The 8271-nt window shown below is 43.7% G+C and overlaps 1 pseudogene; it reads left to right on the plus strand.

Moving 5' to 3' along the window:
• Positions 1-5188: 5188 nt before the first annotated feature.
• Positions 5189-6890, plus strand: LOC102400670 (annotated as a pseudogene).
• The last annotated feature ends 1381 nt before the right edge of the window (positions 6891-8271 follow it).

An 8271-nucleotide genomic window follows, 5' to 3' on the forward strand; every position in this document is an offset into this window, starting at 1 on the left:
CAGGACAGGGCGGAGAGCGCCCCCAGCCGACCACGGTGGGCATAGTGACAAAGAGGAGGACGATTAGAGCTGTTACGTGAAATCGGTTAACTTGGAATCCTTGTACCCCAAGTTATCCGCGGTCCCTAAGGGCATGTATGCCTCAAAAATACCAGAAATTTCCACGCCAGACTATTTAATAGGAATTCTTTCCTTGTAATGGGCTTCCCTGATAGCTAAGTTGGTAAAGAATCCGTCTGCAATGCAGGAGACCCCAGTTCGATTCTTGGATGGGAAAGATCCGCTGGAGAAGGCATAGGCTACTCACTCCAATATTCTTGGCCTTCGCTTGTGGCTCAGCTGATAAAGAATCCGCCTGCAATGTGGAAGACCTCGGTTCACTCCCTGGGTTGGGAAGATCCCCTGGAGAAGGGAAAGGCTAGCCACTCCAGTATTCTGGCCTGGAGAATTCCATGGGGTCGCAAAGAGTTAGACAGGACTGAGCAATTCACTTTCAATGGAATTCCAGGGATTTTATTCTCTTCTTTTTGCCTATTTGTCTAAAGAAGGCTTTGTACCACGAGCGGTTACCACTTAGTTGAGGGATAAAGTTTAGAACCTAGACAAGGTATTAAAAAGCAGAGAGGTCACTTTGCCGGCAAAGGTCGGTATAGTCAAACCTGTGGTTTTTCCAGTAGTCATGTATGGATGTGAAAGTTGGACCATAAAGAAGGTTGAGCGCCAAAGAATTGATGCTTTTGAGCTGTAGTGCTGGAGAAGACTCTTGAGAGTCCCTTGGACAGCAAGGAGATCAAACCAGTCAATCCTAAAGGAAATCAATCCTGAATATTCATTGGAAAGACTGATGCTGAAGCTGAAGCTGCCAACACTTTGGCCACCTGATGCGAAGAACTGACTCATTGAAAAAGACTCTGATGCTGGGAAAGATTGAAGGCAGGATGAAAAGGAGGCTACAGAGGATGAGATGGTTGGATGGTATCGTCAACTCAATGGACATGAGTTTGAGCAAACTCTGGGAGATAGTGAAGGACAGGGAAGCCTGGCATGCTTCAGTTCATGGGATCTCAAAGAGTCAGACATGACTTAGCGACTACACAACAAAAAGTGGAGAAGATAGACATGGGCCAATATTCAGACAGAACCGGCGGCCTTGGGGGGAGTGAAAGTGGCTTTGAGGCCCTCAGGGGGCTTCTTCCAGAAAAAGGAGGAATGATTACCCACCAAGGAGAGGAGTACAGTCTCTTGACAGAAATCACCTTGGCTGGCCCACCCTCAGAGGCCCGCTGAGGTCAGAGGAAGGAAATCTTAGAATCTGAAAACAATCCACTCTCCTTGTAAGAGTTTACTGTGTAAGCACTCCTACACAACCAACGCAACAATCCATTTGTTATAAAAGCTAATATATAACCAACACAAAATTGTAAAGCAATTAGCCTCCAATTAAAAATAAATATATATATTTTTTAAAAGCTAATGTATAGCCAGCATTGCTTAGGGTAAGTTTGATTGCAAATGGCATAAAATTCAGCTCAGGCTTTTTGAAACTTTAAAAGGGATTGCTGGCTTGCGTGAGTGAAAGGTCAAGGGCCTAAGTGATGGATTGAGATCCACACTCAGGTAGCTAGTTTGCAAAACCTGCACATCGACCACCACACCGACCCCCAGGCAGATGGCCTGAAAAACTCTGAGGCACGTCTGAAAACAGCTGACCATCCATTATTCCTGCCTGTAGTTAGCTAGTACCAGCTGCTGGCTAAAAGGCCAGACTCGAATCAGGCAGCCCAATACACCCAGACCTAATCAAACTTTTCTTGCTAGATTTGTTTTATGTAATTTGAACCAATGTTCTTTGGCACTTAAAAAATAGAGGTTACCGATAAAAATGTATCTTTTATAGTGAAGACTTATGAGCCATTGTTGATCACAGGACCCTCATCCCTCAAAGATATCTTCCTTGCTCCCAGGAACTTTCACATTTGATGAGGTGTCATTCTTAAAATTACAGTGCATTATGTGTTTCCCTTGACCCCTTGCACGCATGCTCAGTTGCTTAGTCATATCTGAATCTTTGTGACCCCATGGACTGTAGCCCACCAGGCTCCTCTATCCATGGAATTTTCCAGGCAAGAAAACTGGAGTGGGTTGCCATGTTCTCCTCCAGGTGATCTTCCCGATACAGGGATTGAACCCAAGACTCTTGTGTCTCCTGCATTGGCAGACAGATTCTTTACACTGCCCCACCTGGGAAACCCATTATATGTTACAATTGACCTTAAAATAGGGAGGTTATCTGCGTGGGCCTGATTGAATCCCAGAAGCCCTTAGAAGTGGAGAGTTTTCTCCTGTCAGTTGAAGAAGTCAGAGAGATTCAAAGCAGAAAACAATTCCATATACAACATGGAATTGAAGATGAAGATTGGCCAAGTGATAAAGAGTGAGAGAAGCTTCTATTAATAGAAGCTGAGAGCAAGCCCTGGTTAGCAGCCAGCAAGGAAGTGGGACTGAATCAAAGATTTATATCAAACTCTGTACAATACTCAAGTCAGCACATACATCCTTTCTGCTCCTGAAACTTTTACCACCTATGTATATTAGGAAGAAAATATCAAGGGTCCCTCAAAGTGGAAATTGAGCAGACCAAACTCTGTGTGCATGAGACAGTAAACCAGAAATTACCCACAAAAGTAAACCAAATGACAGGAACAATGACAACAATCCTAACCGCTTTCTTAAATAACTGTGCATCAAAGAGAAAGTGAAAGCTACAGAGGCAGATTATTTTGAAATCAAGAATACCACATCATTATATTTATGTTGATAACACAAATTTGCATCATTATGACTTCAGAAGTGTCACATGTTAGACCTTGGGCCTAAAGCAGTTGAATATTGTGAAATTTAACAACTTTCAATGCATTCATTATCTATGAATAAAAGAATACAAATAATCGAACTCATATTTCTACTCAAAATTTCAGGGAAAGAACTTTAAAACAGACTAAAGCTGGAGTTTGTGACATTGTACAGTAGACAGGGAGCCAGACTATCCCCAAGAAAAAGAAATGCAAAAAAGCAAAGTGGCTGTCTGAGGAGGCCTTACAAATAGCTGTGAAAAGAAGAGAGGTGAAAGGCAAAGGAGAAAAGGAAAGATATAAGCATCTGAATGCAGAGTTCCAAAGAATAGCAAGGAGAGATAAGAAAGCCTTCCTCAGTGATCAATGCAAAGAAATAGAGGAAAACAATAGAATGAGAAAGACAAGAGATCTCTTCAAGAAAATTAGATACCAAGGGAACATTTCATGTAAAGATGGGCTCAAGAAAGGACAGAAATGGTATGGACCTAACAGAAGCAGAAGATATTAAGAAGAGGTGGCAAGAATACACAGAACTATACAAAAAAGATCTTCACGACCCAGATAATCATGATGGTGTGATCACTCACCCAGAGCCGGACATCCTGGAATATGAAGTCAAGTGGGCCTTAGAAAGCATCACTACAAACAAAGCTAGTGGAGGTGATGGAATTCCAGTGGTGCTATTTCAAATCCTGAAAGATGATGCTGTGAAAGTGCTGCACTCAATATGCCAGCGAATTTGGAAAACTCAGCAGTGGCCACAGGACTGGAAAAGGTCAGTTTTCATTCCAGTCCCAAAGAAAGGCAATACCAAAGAATGTGCAAACTACCGCACAATTGCACTCATCTCACACGCTAGTAAAGTAATGCTCAAAACTCTCCAAGCCAGGCTTCAGCAATACGTGAACCATGAACTTCCAGATGTTCAAGCTGGTTTTAGAAAAGGCAAAGGAACAAGAGATCAAATTGCCAACATCTGCTGGATCATCAAAAAAGCAAGAGAGTTCCAGAAAAACATCTATTTCTACTTTATTGACTATGCCAAAGCCTTTGACTGTGTGGATCACAATAAACTGTGGAAAATTCTGAAAGAGATGGGAATACCAGACCACCTGACCTGCTTCTTGAGAAACCTATATGCAGATCAGGAAGCAACAGTTAGAACTGGACATGGAACAACAGACTGGTTCCAAATAGGAAAAGGAGTACGTCAAGGCTGTATATTGTCACCCTGCTTATTTAACTTCTATGCAGAGTACATCATGGGAAACGCTGGACTGGAAGAAGCACAAGCTGGAATCAAGATTGCCGGGAGAAATATCAATAACCTCAGATATGCAGATGACACCACCCTTATGGCAGAAAGTGAAGAGGAACTCAAAAGCCTCTTGATGAAAGTGAAAGAGGAGAGTGAAAAAGTTGGCTTAAAGCTCAACATTCAGAAAACTAAGATCATGGCATCTGGTCCCATCACTTTATGGCAAATAGATGGGGAAACAGTGTCAGACTTTATTTTTCTGGGCTCCAAAATCACTGCAGATGGTGACTGCAGCCATGAAATTAAAAGACGCTTACTCCTTGGAAGGAAAGCTATGACCAACCTAGACAGCATATTAAAAAGCAGAGACATTACATTGTCAAGAAAGTTCCATCTACTCAAGGCTATGGTTTTCCCAGTGGTCATGTTTGGATATGAGAGTTGGACTATAAAGAAAGCTGAGCGCCGAAGAATTGATACTTTTGAACTGTGGTGTTGGAGAAGACTCTTGAGAGTCCCTCGGACTGCAAGGAGGTCCAATCAGTCCATCCTAAAGGAGATCAGTCCTAGGTATTCATTGGAAGGACTGATGTTGAAACTGAAACTCCAATACTTTGGCCACCTGATGTGAAGAGCTGACTCATTTGAAAAGACCCTGATGCTGGGAAAGATTGAAGGCAGGAGGAGAAGGAGACAACGGAGGATGAGATGGTTGGATGGCATCACCGACACAATGCACATGGGTTTGGGTGGACTCCAGGAGTTGGTGATGGACAGGGAGGCCTGGCGTTCTACAGTTCATGGGGTCACAAAGAGTCAGACATGACTGAGTGACTGAACTGAACCAAAAGCTGGAGTTCCCTGATGGTCTAATGGTTAAGATGTGGTCCTCTCATCACCATGGCCTGGGTTCAACCCCTAGTCAGGGAGCATCCTGTAAGCCATGTGGTGTGGCCATAAATAAATAAAACAGACTAAAGCCAAGCCAGTAAAAAGGAAAGAATAAAGACATAATAAAGATGAAAGCTGAATCAATGAATTTGAAAGCAGTAGAACTGAAAAGAATCCAAAAATTGTTTCTTAAGAAAAAAAATTAACAAATCAAAAGTGGGGAGGGGTCTCAGCAGCCAGAAGAAGAGCAGGCATGGCTGAAGATGGCAGCAGCCAAGGCCTCAAACTGCATCCTGGAGAATTTTGTAGCCACCTTGGCTAATGGGATGAGCCTCCAGCTGCCTCTTGAAGAAGTCACCCCCCCCCACTTTTGTGCTTCCCTGTGTCTGCCCCCACTTCTGCCTTCCCTTCCCTCGCCTCCCCAGCTGTGGGCTGAGCTAGAGACTGGGGCAGAGAGACTGGAGAGGTGGTCTCCTGTGGCTCAGCGAGAAGCCCAATGCTGAGGACGTGATGTCCAAAGATTGCTGCTTTGACTACTACGCTCACTTCAGCATCCATGAGGAAGTGCCGAAAGGTCCACGAATTCACGTACAGCAACTCCATGTTTCATGGCCCACACCTTTTCAAAGACAAGATGGTGCTGGACGTTGGCTCAGGCACAAGGGTCCTCTGTATGTTTACTGCCAAGGCCAGGGCCCGCATGGTCATTGGGATCGAGTGTTTCAGTAGCTCTGATTACTTGATGAAGACTGTGAAAGCTAACAAGTTAGACCACGTGGTGACTATCATCAAGGGGAAGGTGGAGGAGGTGGATTTCATCACCACAGATGGGCTACTACCTCTCCTATGAGTTGATGCTCAACACCGCGGTCTACGCCCGAGACAAGTGGCTGGTGCCCAATGGCCTCATCTTCCCAGACCGAGCCACGCTGGTATGTAAGAGCCATCGAGGACCAGCAGAACAAAGACTACATGATCCACAGGCGGGAGAACATGTGCAGCTTTGAGGTCTTGCATCAAAGACGTGGCCATCAAGGAGCCCCTGGTGGACGTGGTGGACCCCAAGCAGCTGGTCACCAACCTGCCTCATAAAGGAAGTGGACATCTACACGGTCAAGGTGGAAGACCTGGCCTTCACTTCCCCCCTCTGCCTGCAAGTGAAGCCGAACGGCTACATGCATGCTCTGGTGGCCGACTTCAACATTGAGTTCACCTGCTGCCACAAGAGAACTGGCTTCTGCACAGCCCTGAGTCCCCGTCCCCTCCCTGGAAGCAGACAGTGTTCTACATGGAGGACTACCTGACAGTGAAGACAGGCAAGGAGATCTTTGGCCCCACCGGCACGTGGCCCAATGCCAAGAACAGCCATGACCTGGACCTCACCATTGGCCTAGACTTCAAGAGCCAGCTCTGTGAGCTCTCCTGCTCCACCGACTACAGGATGCACTAAGGCGGTGCCTGGGTTCTCCCACCCCAGCCCGGCTGGTCCTGCAGAGGCCCCAGGGGCTGCGGCATTCTTAGGTGGTTTCGGGGCTCCCCCTACCCCTCACTCCCTCCTGCAGAAGGGGGTTTTATGTGCCAGGGTGTGGAGGGCACATCATAACTGTGTTTTTCATTACTTAGGTTTTTATATAGTTGTATTTATGCCAAGAAATTCTCAGCTGGGATGGCAAAAAAAATAACAAATCAAAACTATAATGAGATATCACCTCACACCTATCAGAATGGCTCTTATTAAAAAAAAAAAAGACAACAAATAACAACTGTTGGGGAGGATGTGAAGAGGAGGGAACTTTTGTACACTGTTTATGGGAATGTAAATTGAGGCAGTCACCATGAAAAATAGTATAGCGGTTTCTTGAAAAATTACAAATAGAACTACCATATGATCCAGCAATTCCACTTCTGGGTTTTTTCCCAAAGAAACCGATAATACTATATTGGAAAGATATATGTGTCCCTATGTACACTGCAACATTATTTACTATAGCCAAGATATGGAAGTAACCTAAGTGTCCATCGATAGGTGAAATGAGTGGAAAAAGAAGATGCAGTGTGTGTACACACACACACACACACACACACACACACACAGTAGAATGTTACTCAACCATAAATAAGAATGAAATCTTGCCCTTTGCACCAACATGGATGGACCTAGAGGGTATTATGATAGTGAAATAAGGCAGACAGAGAAAGGCAAATACTGTATGATTTTGCTTATATATGGAATCTTAAAAAACAAAATAAATTAATAAACATAACAAAACAGAACAAACTCATTAATACAGAGAACAAACTGGTGGTTGCCAGAGGGAGGGGGTTGAGGGGAGGAAAGAATCAGATGAAAAAAGACTAAGAGGTACAAACTTCCAGTTACAATATGCACCCAAACCACGGGGGTGAAATGTCCAGCATGGGGAGTAGAGTCAATAACCTTGTAATATATTTGTATAATGGCAGACGCTTCCTAGATACATCGATCATCTATAGTGATCACTTTGTAATGTACACAAACATTGAATCACTATATTGTGTACCTGGAACTAACATAGTGTTGTAGGTTAATTATACTTCAATAAAATAAATAAAGGAATTAAATAAAGCATTGAAATAGCTAGACCACAGCCAAATTTATTAAAAGACAAATATAATTAACAAGTTCATGTAATTAATGAAGACTAAAATGTAAAATTAGGACTTCCGTAGTGGTCCAGTAAGGCTAAGACTCTCTGCTCCCAATGCAGGGGGCCCAGATTCAACCCCTGGTCAGGGAACTAGATACTACATGTCAGAGCAAAGATCAAAGATCTTGCATGCTGCAACTAAGGCCTGGTGCAGCCAAATAAATTAATTAAATAACTAAGTATTTTAAAAATAATAAAACGTAAAATTATAAGAGAAAGCTGGGAGTGGAAGTGGTAGGAGGGAGAGGAGGAAGAGGCACTTTCTCATTTAACTGAGATGCAATCTCCCCTTCTCATACCATGCTCCCTTACTAGGAGGGCAGATACTGAAGTAGAGTTCCTTGGGGGAATCTGTTTCTTTCAATTTTGCCACAAAGCATTCTCCTATTCAGGTTTCAGTCACTGGTAACTGACAGAAACCCTACTCCAAACTAGCTTAGGAAAAAAAAAAGTTTTAGTAGATAAAAACAAATCACTAGGGCTTCAGGTATGGCTGGTCCAGGTGCTTAACAGGTGATTGCTCTTCACCGGTTAGCCCTTCTTCATTCTGAGTTGACTTGATTCTCTAACAGGCTTTTTA

This window comes from Bubalus bubalis, chromosome 2, assembly GCF_019923935.1.
Source record: "Bubalus bubalis isolate 160015118507 breed Murrah chromosome 2, NDDB_SH_1, whole genome shotgun sequence".
NCBI lineage: Eukaryota > Metazoa > Chordata > Mammalia > Artiodactyla > Bovidae > Bubalus > Bubalus bubalis.